Below are 13,062 nucleotides of genomic sequence, written 5' to 3'. Positions count from 1 at the left end.
ATTTTACTCAACTTCTTTGATTTTATATTTGTCTCTTTGTGTGTGTGCTAAATATCTAAATTCTTAACAGAATTACCACATTTGCTTGTTTGCTTTATCTTACTATATATGCATAATAGCTTACAAACTACACTAACAATACTTGTAATTTTGTGGGTGTGTGCACAATTCTTTGATGTCAGAATCTATCCTACTGGTGAGATACAAATTACTATGTTTTATTTATTTTATTATTTTTTAAAGTTTTAATATTAATTCTAACTAATACAGCATTACATTAGTTTCAGGTATACAACATGGTGATTCAACAATTCCACACATCAGCCAGTGCTCATCCCTAATCCCCGTCCCCTATTTAACCCACCTCCTCACCTCCCTCAAATTACTGTGTTTTATTTTTATTTTTTTAATGTTTATTTTTGAGGGGAGGGGAGGGACAAAGAGAGGGGAGGACAGAGGATCGGAAGCAGGCTCTGAGCTGACAGCAGCAAGCCCGATGTGGGGCTTGAACTCATGAACTGTGAGATCATGACCTGAGCTGAAGTTGGACGTTCAACCGACTGAGCCACCCAGGTGCCCCCAAATTCCTCTGTTTTATTTTTTTATTTTTATTTTTTATGTTAAATATAATTTATTGTCAAATTGGTTTCCATAAAAATTACTGTTTTAAAGTCACATTACTACCTGTTGATTACATGGTTAAAGCATCCATCAGATGGATAGTTAAATTTGTTTCATTTTCTTTTTTCTTTTTTTTTATACTGTTTTATAATTGCACAAAACATTTATATAGTTGCAAAGTCAAAGCCATACAGCAAGATATATACAGTCAAATATAGTTTTCAGGGCGCCTGGGTAGCTTAGGTCATGATCTAGTGGTCCATGAGTTTGAGCCCTGCATGGGGCTCTGTGCTGACAGCTCAGAGCCTGGAGCCTGCTTCAGATTCTGTGTCTCCCTCTCTCTGCCCTTCCCTCACTCATGCTCTGTCTCTCGCTCCCAAAAATAAATAAACATTAAAAAAATTTTTTTTAAAGTGAAGCTGACTTTAAAGATATATATATATGTATATATATATATATATACATATATATATACATAGTTTATATATATATGTATATAAAGATATATATATGTATATATACATAGTTTTCATGTCTCTTTATTTCCTTCCTCTCCCATAAATAATAATTTTCAGTAGATTTTAATTTATCATTTATTTTAAAGGCTTTATGTAAAAATGTGTAGGCTAAAAATGGGCCTGAAAGATATCCAGATCCTAAGGTCATAATCCCTGGAACCTGTGAGTGTTACCGGACATGGGGGGAGGGAGGAAGGTGAACATTGGAGATGTGATTAAGTTAAGGTCTTTGAGATGGGGAGATAATCCTAAATTATCACCTGGGTGGTTCCAAGTGTAATCACAAGTATTTTTGTAACAGGGAGGCAGAGGGAGACTTGATACACAGAGAAGAGAGGGTGGTGTGATGATGAAAGCAGAGGTTGGAGAGATGCACTTTGAAGATGGGAGAAAGGGTCACAAGCCACAGAATAGAGGCAGCCACTAGGAGCTGACAAGGGCAAGCAAATGGATTCTCCCCTCCAAGACTCTGGAAGGAACCAAAATCCCAGCACCTGGATTTTAGCCCCACAAGACTCCTTTCAGATTTCTGGCTTCCAGGACTTCTAGGACTGTAAGAAAATAAACTTATGTTTTAGGCCACTAAATTTGTGTCAATTTATTACAGCAGTAATAGGAAATTAAATATGTATGCATAGCAAATTATAAGATATATATATATATGTACATATATATATACATATACATACATACACACATACATACAGCACACACATATATATGCTTATAATTTTTAAGTCAAAGTAAAAACTAAAATCTGTTGCCATGATTACTTATGGGCACAGGAGGAAAACAGGATGGAGAGAAGCAGGGATGTAAAACTAGACTTGACAGAATGTGTCTTGTCTTATAGTTCTGACTTTGGAACCGTGCACACACACACACTGTTCTGAACCTTGATTTTGTTCACTTAGTGATATATCCTGGCGATCACTCTAGAACAGTTTATAAAAACCCTCCTCATTCCTTTGCATAGCTGTATTGTGTGCTGCATTGCATAGATGTACCATATTTTAGTCATTCCAGTTCCCTCTGTAGAAAACTGGGTTGTTTCCAGGCTGTAGCTATTTATTACAAACAGTGCTATAATTCATAGCTTTATGCTTATGATATTGCATATTTTTGTCAGTATATCTGTGTGAAAGATTCTTAGAAGATGGATTGCTCTGTCAAAGGGTCATAGCACAGGTACTCTTGCTGGATATTCCCAATCCCTTCCATGAGTGTTATACTTTTTTTTTTTTTACATTCTAACAAGAATGCATGAATATGTTAGCACTTCCATTGACTCATCAACAAAATACCTTTTCCAATTTTTGGATTTTTTTGTCATCCAGGAGAAAAGATATCATGGTTCTAATTAATAATTCTGTTATTGTGAGAAAGATCAAAAATCTTTCCAAATGTTGAAGGACAATTTGCATTTCTCTTTCTGTGAATTGCCTTCTTATCTAGCCCTTCTTTTCTACAGGGTCATTGGTCTTTTTCCTTTAGTATTTTAATTAATTAATTACTACATATATATATTTTTTTGAGGGAGAGAGAGAGAGAGAGAGAGAGAACATGAGTGGGGAAGAGGGAAAGAAGGAAAGAGAGAGAAGCCCAAGCAGACTCCATGCTCAGCATAGAGCCTAGTGTGGGGATCCATCCCATGACCCTGAGATCATGATCTAGCCAAAATCAAGAGTTGGACACTCAACCAGCTGAGCCACCCAGGCACCCCTTCCTTTAGTATCTTAGAATGAACTGACTTTTGAGAGAGAAAATGAACAAGTAAACATGATAGGTAAATAGTAGGAATTTGACTTGTGATGAATTTAAGATGAGAAGGAATAGGCTGACCGAGTAGAGGGAATAGGGTAAGGGGAGGGGAGGGCTCCTTTAGCAGGAGAAGTCAAGGAAAGTCTATTGGAGGAGGCGACTTAAGGTGAAATTTTAAGAGAAGGAGGCATGGAATACCACGGATATGTTGCTATGTGGAAGAGTGATTGCATATGTACTTTTTCTAGACATTCCTGTTTCCTGATCCCTTCTGTGGGGGGTTGTACCTCTTTTTGCATTCCAACCAGCAATGCATGAATTGTGACTGTACAATCGGTTCCTTTTCAGGGAGCTCATGGCGGACTCATGAGACCTGCATGCCTTTGCCTCTGGAAGTAGAGCTGGCTCCCCTTCTTCTTCTGCCAAGAGGAGAAACTTTAAATTTCTCACGTAGGTTTTTCTAAAACATTAGCCCACCACCTTCCAACAGACATGTGCCAAATTCTCTGTCCTGCTCCCTGCTCCCTCCGCCTGGGAGGCAACTTGCACAGAAGGAGCCACCACTTGTTTTACCTGATCGTCTCCCAGAAGGGGGTCTTGGGCTGGTGATTGCTTTTTTAGGTATAGTCTCAGAATGTACAGCACTGCTGATCTGGCCCCGGTGTTCTTGAAGTGTTTCACTTACCATCCTGTTAACGCATTCAGTTTAAGACTCTTCTGCATGCTGTACTTTTCAGCTTGAAGAGTCAAGCCTTGGAACCAAACCCAATTCTTGCCCAGGTGAACTGGCCCATTTTGTGTGTGCTCAGCCTTCTTTTCTGGGCCCGAACAGGGACCTGGCTCCCAGATGGAGCACATGCAAGTTCTCTCCCTTAGGCTGTTCCACACTCCGTCCTCAGCCTGCCTAACACACATTCCAACTGCGGGAGGCCAAGGAGAAGTGAAGAATTCCTTGAAGGCAGTCAGTATATGGTTCTTTTGCTGGGTCAACTTCCTTCTCTTGACAACTCTAGGATGTTGCTCATGTAACAGTGCCTAAGGAGATTTTGTGGCTTAGCTTCTCATGACAGCTCATACCCTGAACCTTGGTGTGTTCAGACCATGATTCCTGGTTAGTTACCAGCTGTGCAGCTATCCTGATTATTCAGTAACCTTGGTATTGGCTTCTTGTGTTCTCACTCTGGCTTTGCACCTCGATGCTACTTTGGAGGACTTTGCTCAGGATAGTAACAGTAATAATGGCAATTAGCCTTTACTGAGTGTGCCAAGGATGACTCTAGGTCCTTTTCCATACTTAGCCTATTTATTTCTCCATAACTGTGAAAGGTAGACTACAGAGCTGATGCAGAGAAGGTAAGGAACCTGGCCAAGCTCACCCAGCACAGGTAGTTCAATAACAAAGTTTAGAAAAACCCTTGATTCTGCTTGATTTCAAAGGACATACTCTTCCCTCGGCAACAGATTTATGACCTTCTGCTCAGCAAGGGCTTGGGAGGGGATGCTGAGTTCTGGGTGATTTTGTGGTTTTTACAAGCTCCTGCCTGCTCCCGGTGGGCTGGGCAATTTCCTTGGGTTTTTGGTTTGCTCCTGCTTTCCCTTGGAGTCTCCAGGGGTCCCACGGAACCCTGTCCTGCTCAGTGTGCACAATTCAGCTCCCATCAATGCCTCTGCATAAGGACAGATGCAACCTGTCTACCTTCATTAAGTAAGCCAGGTACACCCCACGGAGAAAAAGTGTTCTGATGTATTCAGAATTAACTCGATTGATGACGTTACATCTGAAGTTATTCAAAATACAATAAAAAATAGTTTATGAAAGAAATATGGCTGTTTACAAACATTTAAAGATGTTGGAGAATCTGGGGCTGGGGTTTTGCTCAAACTGGAAGTGGCAAGTAGGGAAGGACAAGACGTAGCATGCAGATTTTCTATTTAAAATATAGGGGAGAAGTGAGTGCTGAAAAGCTTCAGTGGCAACGGGTTGCCATGGTAACACAGGCCAGCTGCTCTGAATTGGGCGCAGTTACTATAGGTTGGACTTTACCAAAGGGAAAGGTAATCTTGTGTGTGAAGGGGGAGAGGGAGGGAGGGAGAGAAGTGCAGGGCTGAGAAGGGGGGAAGGAGGGAAGGAGGGGAAGCACTGAGAAAAAGGAAGGGGAGGAGAGGCAGAGGGAGAGGGGCTGAGGACCATATCCAGGAGGGAGGAAGGGATTGCTCCAGACTTTTCTTTAAAAAAAAAAAAAACATTCTGTAACTAAAAGTAGAAAAACCTGGTCCTGGATCGACAGGTGAGGTTGTTTCCTGCATCTTGGATCCGGTGACTCACTCACTCAGCCAGCGGTGACTGCTGTGGCATCTGTGACATGCCAGACCTGCTGCCTGGCGCTGAGACAGGAGCACCAGCGAGCCTCTCAGCGTCTTCTCTAAGTCACTTTTACCCTGGAACTGGGCTGGTGTTGGCTAAATGCTGGCTGACAGTTCTGGAAGGCTCTCACTCAGGAGCTGTCTAGAGGGAACAGGTCATGCTCTCTCTTATTTGTTTTGAGCTTCAGAAAAGGTAAACAAGAAATAAAGAGATGTGTAAGAAGCACTTCCAATCCTCTAAGAGCTAAAATAGCATGAGGCCAGTTACAACCCAAATAACTGCCAGGCTGCAGGATCACTGAAATTCTGGAGGAGGAGGAGAGGGAGGAGGGAAGGAAAGGAGATAGAACAGTCTCCTATTAACAGCCCAGGTCTAAAGTGGTGCAAGCTTTTGGAAAGACAAAAACAACAACACTTGGGTTCAAGCCACGGAACTGCTAGTTGTTGGCTATGTGACTGTGGGCCAGTTACTTAAGTTCTCAATGCTCCACTTTTCTCATCTATAAAGAACCAATAGGAGCGCCTGGGTGGCTCAGTTGGTTAAGCATGTGACTTCAGCCCAGGTCATAATCTTGTAGTTCATGGGTTTGAGCCCTGCGTTGGGCTTTGTGCTGACAGCTCAGAGCCTGGAGCCTGCTTCGGATTCTGTTTCTCTTTCTGTCTCTCTGCCTCTCCCCTGCTTGTGCTCTCGGTCTCTCTCTCAAAATAAATAAATATACATTAAAAAAAAAACAAACAACCCACAATAGTTGTTCCTGTCTCACGGGGTTGCTGAGAGCATTAAAAAAGATAAAATGTTTAAAATTATTACCCCTTAAGCTACAAGCACTTAATACCCAATCATGAATGATTGGGTATGTGATTACTACAATCTCTCTGGGGAGCCACAGTCAGGCCCATGGCAATCAAGCAGAATGTCACTAAACCTAGGCAGGGCACCAGGTATCACTGCCTTTTGTTCTTTGACTGGACAGCTTGAGGTGTTGATGTTTTGCTGCATAACACACACCATCCCAAAATGCACTGGCATACCAAAAAAAAAAAAAAAAAGCCCATAATTCTATGGGTGGACTGGGATGCCTTTTCTGTCCAGGTCAGCTTAACTGAGGCTAGACGATTTAGAATGGCTTCACTATTACGTTTGGCCGTTGGCAGGCTGGTTGGTCCTAGGACAGCTCGTCTTTGCTTTGGTTGACCAGCTGGGATAACCTATCTCTGCTCCTGGTGGTTTCTCCCCCTTCACGGGCTTCCCCAGGTTCCTATCATGGTGGTGTCAGAGTTTTCTAACGTTCCACTGGCCATAAAAGGTCAGATTTAAATTCAAACTTCAGAGACTGAAGACATTGACCCTGCCTCTTGAATGTAGAAGTCACACTAGGGAGGAGCCGCATACGGCCGTGGGGGGTAACTTTTGTGATCACTTTGCAAACTACCCACCACAGGTCTCACTGGAACAGTAGGGGTGATGCATAACAACATAAGTACCAATATGGAGTAGCACAGCATACTTGCCAGGAAAGCCATACAGAGGAAGCTAGACCCGGGCTGGGAAGGAGGGACGGGAACGGCGGTCGGATGGGGGTATGGGAATATTCTCGCTGAGTGGAGTGCCACAGATATGGAAGTGCATTCGGTGTGTTCAGGGGGCTGCGATGTATGGCTGTGGCTATAGCAGGGAGTTCACTTAGGAGCAAAGAGGGAACAAAGGACAACTGAGTAGTTGAGAGCCAGATTGGGTGGGGTCTGGCTGTTAGGACATTTGGGCTTAATTCTCTAGGCAGTAGGGAGCAGTGCAGGTTGTTTTGATCGATGGCCAAATGACACTTTACTGTGACTTTGCCATGATGCAGAAATGCAGCATCGTGCCACGTGATCAAGCCCACGAGGGGCTTTTTACTGGGGGGTGGAGGGGAGTTCTTGGGTGTTCATTATTTACTCTGTGTGTACCTTGGATACCTCATCAATAACATGAGAACAATCCTATACTTACCTTTTGAGGTTGTGTTAAGGATTGGATTCATGAATATATGTAAAGGACTCAGCACAGCACTTGGTTTTTGGAGATTTTAGAAAAGGAGCCACAATAAGCAAGAGAGAAGATTTTGCGTGTTGTGGCTACTCCCCTCAGGAGTTCCCGGGTCCCTCCATGTGGCACAGGGGACATCCAGCCCATCTGCCTCCCAGGTTAAGCTTTCAGCTCTCCTCTGGGTGGAGGGGCAGGCCAGACGTTTGGAGAACCAGGGGAGAAGAAATGCCTGAGAACATGGGCAGGGGCATAAATAATCTCACAGAGCACCAGCATCAGAAGAGGCCAGTGTGAAACCATTATAAAGTGAGACAAAACAAGGTCACTTCAGGGATGCCTGGGTGGCTCAGTAGGTTAAGCATCAATTCTTGGTTTCAGCTCAGGTCATGATCTCACAGTTTGTGGTTTCAAGCCCTGCATCGGGCTCTGAGCTGCTTGGAATTGTCTCTCACTCCCTCTCTCTTTGTCCCTCCCAAACTTGCTCTCTCTCTCAGGATGAATAAATAAACTTTAAAAAATTATAAAAAGGGGCACCTGGGTGGCTCAGTTGATTAAATGTCTGACTTCAGCTCAGGTCATGACCTCACAGTTCATGAGTTCAAGCCCCACATCAGACTCTGTGCTTACAGCTCAGAGCCTAGAACCTGCTTCCAATTCTGTGTGTCCCTCTCTCTCTGCCCCTCCCCTGCTTGCACTCTGTCTCTCTCTCAAAAATAAATAAACATTAAAAAACTTTTTTAATTTATATAAAAAAACAAAAAACAAACACAAAACAAGGGCACTTCATAATTTTGTCCAAGCACAGACAAGCACAAAGTTACTGTGCTACCCACAAAATTAAAAAAAATAAATAAATCCCTCTCTTGGCTAATATGAACGATGGCTTTATACCTACTCTAGTGAGCCCTCTCTGTAGCTAAGTTTTGTTGAGATACTCAGTGACAGAATTGTTTCACTTTCTGTCCTCACTTTTTTGTGCAGTCCAGGCTCCTCCTCAAATACCCCCAAAGCCCAAATCTACCATAATTCTTTCTAATACCCTCTTATGCAGAAGCCCCCAGTTCCTCATGGTGAGCATGCTCTCCAGTGTGATGAGTAATAAACCCACTAAGTCAACTATAGGTATGTTTCTGGTGGCCTTTGGTCACTTGCTTGTTGTAATGAGCACTTTCAACCTTAACTGCACTTTTTGGACAGACTGGTATATAAGTCAGGACTCTCCAGAGAAACAGACCCAATAGGATATACACATATATGCATATCCCTTGACATATAAAAACAAACATTTATTTACAAATATGACAGATAGATAGATAGATAGATAGATAGATAGATAGATAGATAAATAGATAGACAGATATTATAAAGAACTGGATCACACGATTATAGAAGCTGACAAGTCCCAAGATCTGTAGTCAGCAAGCTGGAGACCCAGAGGACCTGATGGTGGAGGTCCCAGGTCTGAAAGCCAGCAGGCTGGATACCAAGAAGAGCCAATGTTTCAGTTTGAGTCTGAAGGCAGAAGGCTGATGTCCCAGCTCAAGGCAATCAGGCTGGAGATATTTTTTCCCCTTAGTCACGAGAGGGTCAGCCTTTTTGTTCTATTCAGGCCTTCAACTGATTGGATGATGCCCACCCCCATGGGGGTAGAGCCATCTGTTTTCCTCAGTCTGCTGAGTCAAACATTAATCTCGTCCAAAAACATCCTCACAGAATAATGTTTGACCAAATATCTGGGCATCTCCATGGCTTTGTCAAGCTGACACATAAAATTAACAATCACACTGGGGTTTAGTATTGGCTACAGCACTAAAGAAAGGCCTGGATATAGCCAGCATGCTGAAGGTGTGGACCAATGAACAAACAGATACTGAAACAGGAAGGACCCAGTGAGACCACTGCAGCCATATGTCTGTTGTCTTTGTGGGAGAGCCCTGAGTTCCTATTTTTGAAAGCCTGTATTAGGGGAAGTTTTTTTGTTTGTTTTTGTTTTTGTTTTTGTTTTTTTTAATGTTTATTTATTTTTGAGAGAGAGACAGAGTGCGAATGGGGGAGGTGCAGAGAGAGAGGGAGACACAGAATCCGAAGCAGGCTCCAGGCTCTGAGCTGTCAGCACAGAGCCGGATGCAGCGCTCAAACTCACGCACTGCGAGACCATGTGAGCTGAAGTTGGACGCTTAACTGGCTGAGCGACCCAGGCTCCCCCAGAGGTGCCTTTGTTAGGGGTTCCTTGCACAGTTCCCACGATGGAAGGAGGCTAAAGAAAGTCAACTGGCGAATCTGGAAGGGAAATGGTTATGACCCAGGAGAGTAGAGATTGTCCAACACGTTGGTGCCACGTTCAGGGTGTATGCAGCCCATATGGTGACAAGGCATAGGTGCCCTGTGGTTGAATATAGTGTTCTGCTGGTCACTGTCTTTAAATTCTTAATGGTTTTTGAACAAAAAGTCAACAGTTTTGGCCCCACATTTTTATTTAGTACTGAGCCCCACAAATGATGTTGCCTGCCCTGAGCACACGGTCTGCAGCCCTAAATGGGAAAACCATGCTAGATGCAGGGAGAGACTGACTTAGGATGGATCCCTGAGCCCCCTCAGTCTGGACGTGGTGCCACCAAAGCACATCGGCCACGTCAGATCAGGCTGCGTTGGCACCTGGCAATTGAGGACCTGTGACTTTCTTTTTCTGCAGTTCAATTATCTCAGTAAATGTGAAAATAGAAATGACAGCCCCACTTCCCCTAAACCTTAACACCTTGTGTGTGGCCTTCATGCTAAAGGTGGAGGAGGAAGACGGAGAAATGTGTTAAGGGTGGGGTGGAGCCAGGAAGTGGTTGGTGGATAGAGACGGTTGGGGAGGCTGGCTCCGGGAAGTCCAAGAGGGGAAATGTGTGGGTTGCTCTGACTTGCCAAAAATTCCATCACAATTTTCCACATCTCCCGTTGTTACATCTGCTTTATACCCGGTGCAAGGCTTCGAGAGGCAGGAAACAGCAACATTCAAGCATTAGTGGAGAATTTTTTAAGTACCTGGATTTAAGCTAGTCAGTGTATTATCTACTTGGTCAGTTTTAATATATATATATTTTTCTGCTTGGCCTCATTACCATATTGCAACAGGATTGTTTTTTACTAGTTTGCACATGTTATCATGGATTTGGTTTTGCACGGTTTTTATGTGAAACTGAATTCTGGGAGCCAACTAACCAACCTGCGTATCTACTTTTGGAACACAACTTGTTTGTAAGCTGGGACCGTGCGTGTTTAAAATTAGCAGAATACTGTATTATTGCGAAGTCCCAAAGATAGTTACAGAGCAAGAATGCCCTAAATATATCTTTGGGAGAATTACAGAGGTAACCAGTCTCCATAAGGGCCACAGTAATTGGCAACACTGACGACGGGGGAAATTTTGGGTACACAGTGGCTTTATGCAGTTTTCGTGCTGGCACCAGCTCTGGTGTCTATTTTGACGGCAGGGAAAACCAAGACCTCAGATGGAGATTCCTTGGCTGCTTTAAAGGCGGAGAGTATGAGCGAGTGGAAGGAGTCATCATGCCCCTGTCTTTGGGAAGCCAAGGATACCTCCTTGCTTGGACAGCCCTCTTCTTTACCACTCTGATCTCTGTTTTTATTTGTTTTTGTTTCTACTGGTGTGTCCAGACTAAGGTTTTTTGAAAGTAATCTGTATATAGTTTTTCTTTCTTATATCTTCCCTTTGCCCAGCTTCTTGTCTGAGCTGGGGTCAGCCCTGTCCTTATTTTCCCTTGGGAAGGATGCAGCAGGCAGCTGAGTAGAGTTAGTCTCTCTAAGTCTGATTGACTCTATCTTCCTATGTTCCTAAGCCTATGCTCCTAAGTCAGATCCAGATAGTCTGGAACAAACTCAAAGCAAGAAGGATTTCCCCAGGGTAGACAGGGTCTCCTGGGCCTGGAGAAAGTTGACCTATTTAGTAGGCTGAACCTGCTGGGGCACAAACAGGAAATGGCTTTCTTTTGCCTTCTGTCTTTAAACATACTCAGTTGAATTTCCATTCCTGACTCCTTGCCATCTCAGACTTTTACTTTGAGGGTTGGGAGAATCCAGTGCCATTTAATTTAAAATGTCAAACCCTTCCCAGGGGCACCTGGGTGGCTTAGTTGGTTAAGGTCTGACTCTTGATTTCAACTTGGGTTGTGATCTCAACAGTTTGTGAGTTCGAGCCTCACATTGGGCTCTGCACTGACAGTGCAGGGCCTGCTCGGGATTCTCTCTCTCCCCTCTCTCTCTGCCTCTATCCCACTTGTTCTCTCTCTCTCTCTCTCTCTCTAAATAAATAAATAAATAAACTTTAAAAAACTTAAAAAATAAGGGGTGCCTGGGTGGCTCAGTCAGTTAAGCATCTGACTTTGGCTCATGATCTTCTGGTTCACGAGGTTGAGCCCCATGTCCTGCTCTGTGCTGACAGCTCAGAGCCTGGAACCTGCTTCAGATTCTGTGTCTCCCTCTCTCTCTGGTCCTCCCCCATTCATGTTCTGTCTCTCTTTCTCAACAATAAATAAATATTAAAACAAAATTTGAAAGAAATAAACAAATAAATAAATAGAACTTAAAAAAAATGTCAACTCCTCTCCAGATTTAATCCTAAATCTCTCCCCTCCTCCAAAGGAAGCATGTTAAGGAGGGAGGGAGGAAAGGGTGTGGCTACTTTCTTCTTTGCTCTGCCCCCTTGTCCTCCCCACCAGTCTGCCCCAGAGGCAAGGAAAGGCCACCTCCCTGGAGTGACTGCAGTAGTTCTCAGTGAGCTCTCCCTCTTTCATCTGGGTGTGGACAGAATGTGTAGGACTGCTTTAGCCTTCTCTTAGTTCGATGCCCTGAGGATGAGTATGTGGAAGGGAAGGCGGGAGACATGGAGGGAGATGCACACACACAGGGCTCCCTGTGGGGGCCTGAAAGCAGAGAAACTTGCTTCAAGCTGCTTGGCATCCTGCGCCCTCTGGAGATGAGGCTGTGCTCTAAATATGCCCTTAGGAGAATTACAGAAGTATCCAATCTCCTCCGGGTTTGAGCCCTTTCTCTGAGAGGCAGAACTGGCACCGGGAGGCCACAAACCAGACCTGGTTGTAGAACCGATGCCTTGTTGAGTGTGGTGCTGTAAACAATTTGAACATCATTCTGGTTCGTGGTCAACCCAGTGCTCTTTAGAGTCTGGCCCTAGAGGGACCCACTCATGTCCACTCACTGGATTCCGGATGCCTGGAGCCAATGATCCAGCTTGGAAACCCGGACCACGGGCTGTCTTGACCCACATGTCTACTCCCTGAGGCGCCCTTGGAATAGATGCTGCAAAGAAGCCCAGTCCCGAAGAGGCCATTTGAGGGCAGAGGACAAGAGCTGGTTCCCCACCACTTACATACCCTGGTGCTTTGTAGGCTGGGAAGGAGGAGGACATTCCAGCAGGGAGAGCTCATGTTCTTCACCAGCCAGGAAGATTTGGGGCTAGGAGCCAGCAATTAATTTATCGCTTAAAAAAAAATCAAGTGGCTTTTCTTTGAGTAGTTGAGTTGCTGAGAGAAAAAAAATTAAAAGGTCAAAGTAAGAGTTTATCAAGTTATCTTTTTTCTCATATCATCTCTCATCCATCCTTTCAAAATCTATTTTTGTGGTCATCGTCACCATTATTGACAGTCACTGTTTTTAGCTAATGGATTTGTTTATCGATTCCTTAAAACCAGGCATCCGCCACCTGCCTGTAATAGGGACTTAGGGCAAAACCAAACAAAGCATCAAAAA

Source organism: Panthera tigris, chromosome D3 (assembly GCF_018350195.1).
Source record: "Panthera tigris isolate Pti1 chromosome D3, P.tigris_Pti1_mat1.1, whole genome shotgun sequence".
Classification (NCBI taxonomy): Eukaryota; Metazoa; Chordata; class Mammalia; order Carnivora; family Felidae; genus Panthera; species Panthera tigris.
The sequence above is the reverse complement of the archived record's forward strand: the minus strand, read 5'-3'. Positions refer to the sequence as shown.